Below are 2589 nucleotides of genomic sequence, written 5' to 3' on the forward strand. Positions count from 1 at the left end.
GCAGTTGGAACCCACTCAGCCGCTCCTCGGGAGAAAGACCTAGTAGTGACCTGCTCCTGTAAATATTACAGCCTAGAAAACCCTATGGGGCCGTTCTACTCTGTCGTGGGGTGGCTATGAGTTGAAATTGACTCCCTGGTAACTAACCACAACAGCATTTATTGGACACCGATTTGAACATTCCAGGCTTTATATACGTTACCTCACTGAACCCTCACGACGGCTCTCTGAAGTAAGGATTTTAATCTCTATTTTTCCTAGAAAGCAATTGAGGCTTAGAGAGATTAAGTAATACGGTTCCTCATATTCAAAGAGCTGGGGGAAAGGTCATTAGTTAACACCTTAGGTTACATATTGTAAAAAAGCAGCCATGCTGACGAGTAAGGGAGGGGAAAAGCAAATGCAAACAGCTGAGAGAAAGGTTGGATTTTTTTTTTTTTAATTGTGCTTCAGGTGAAAGTTTCCAGCTCAAGTTAACTTCTCACACAAAAATTTAGACACATATCATTATGTGACCCAGTTAAAAATACGGAACTCTTCACGGCTTTGCGTGTCATCCTTGTGCTGGGGCCATGCTGACCTTCTCTGTATGGTTCCAATTTTAGTTTATGTGCTGCCGAAGTGAGCACAGAAATGTTGAATTTTTGTTTTGTATTTTATGTCGCAACAAATTGCTCTTTTAAAAACTGTTTCCAAAATTGTAAATAAGTAGGAGGAAAATATCCAAGGGGAAGGACAAGGGCCAGGTTGTTCAGAGGATACAGGAACCTGGTATCTTTAAGGACCAGAGAAATTCAAAATGTGGAAGTGCCTCCCCTTCCAGATATCAACTGCACGGTGTAGGAACAAATGTCTTATAATATTTTCAAAGCTGTGATGACATAAGGTCGGTATCGGTCATCAATGCATCAAAAGAATGTCTGTCTGGCAGAAGGGCCACATAAGCCAGAGATTATATCAAACTGAGACCAGAGGAACTAGATGGTGCCTGGCTACCACTGATGACCGCACTGAAGGGAAACACAGCAGTGAATCCCTGATGGAGCAGGAGAACAGTCGGATGCGGATTTCAAGTTGTCGTAAAAAGACCAGACTTAACGGTCTGAATGAGATCGGACGGACCCGGGGGGTCACGGTCCCCACACCCTCTGTTAGCCCAAGACTGGAACCATTCCCTAAGCCAGCTCTTCAGATAGGGATTGGACTGGACTATAAGACACAAAATGATACGGGTGAGGAGTGAGTTTTTTGGCTCAGGGAGACACCTGAGACTATGCAGGCAGCTCCTGTCTGGAGGTGAAATGAGAAGCCAGAGGGGGACAGGAGCTGGCTGAATGGACACGGGGAATACAGGGTGGAAAGGAGGAGCGTGCTGTCTTATTAGGGGAAGAGCAGCTAGGAGAACATAGCGAGGTGTGTATAATTTTTTGTATGAGACTAACTTGATTTGTAAACCTTCACTTAAAGCACAATGAAAAAAGAAAAAAGAGAGAAAAAAAAAAGCAGGTCTGGGTATAAATCTCCAGAATTCTTTTCAGGGCTCTGCAGGATGTCTCCCCTTGGCTCTCCTAACCCCTTCAGGTCTTCACGCATTTTCTCTGGCAATACCATGGCTGATTTTGGACACATCTACTCAAGTTAGGAGCCCAGAGCCCCACCAAACCAAACCACCAAAAGCAACATCTACTGTTCTGAGCCAGTTCCTGGTCTTCCTAGATGGACATACACACGTAGTTGCTCTCATGCACACACGTGCACACACACATATGCACATTCCCTGTCAGCCAAAACAGGGAACTGAGAGACACGTTCTCTCTCTCCCTCTGCGTGTGCCAGAGTCAGGTCTATAGAAATTAGAGTCCTCAGAAGTGCCTGTTGTTGCAGGTGAGAATCCGCAGTGATTGGCAGGCACTCTGTGAAGAACTCACGTCAACATTCCGGAGAGGACCTGGCTGTAAACGCCAGGTTGGCCAAGAGGGCGCAACACCAGCTCAGAAGAGAGTCAAGTCAAGGAAGAACTTTCCTGATATCTGAGCCTCTCCTCCAGACTCCCCAGCCCCAATACTGGAGAGAGATGAAACCAAGGTTATAAGACGGGGGAGAATGGATGGAAATGCCATGAAGAAAAAGAGAAAAGAAGGAATCTCACCATGTAAGCTTGTCTCCCACCCATTGCACACACCAGCCTGCATCAGGCTGCAGCCAGAGAGACAAGTTTTGACTTCAAGCAAGTACAAAGTTTAGATTATTATATGGGACTAAACGATTTAATTTCTGTATTGAGATATTTTATCTGAATGATTACACAAGTCAAGGAATCGCTTGAGTTTTAACTCAGAGTCAAAGGAAGGTTTGCACTCAAATTAAATTTAAAGGGACAATGAGATACAAAAGAATAAAACTGCTTTATGAATACAAAGTAAAAAGTGCCTGTTCTTTCTGATTACTTAAATCCCACCTGCCCCAGATGATGCATTCTAATTTTGACTGGTGGAACTAAGTTTCATTCAGGCCCCTGGGTCTGTTTGGTTCTGTAGTGCCAATTTACAGAATAGAACATTCTATCGGGAGCATGATACACTTGCCATT

At 44.3% G+C, this 2589-nt stretch overlaps 1 non-coding gene across 1 annotated transcript; it reads right to left on the reverse strand.

The window, feature by feature from the left end:
* Nucleotides 1-522: 522 nt before the first annotated feature.
* Nucleotides 523-629, reverse strand: LOC111748459 (U6 spliceosomal RNA). The gene has a single exon (XR_002784179.1). It is a non-coding gene; the product is annotated as a U6 spliceosomal RNA (small nuclear RNA).
* Nucleotides 630-2589: the final 1960 nt, after the last annotated feature.

Source organism: Loxodonta africana, chromosome 4, assembly GCF_030014295.1.
Source record: "Loxodonta africana isolate mLoxAfr1 chromosome 4, mLoxAfr1.hap2, whole genome shotgun sequence".
NCBI classification, from domain to species: Eukaryota; Metazoa; Chordata; class Mammalia; order Proboscidea; family Elephantidae; genus Loxodonta; species Loxodonta africana.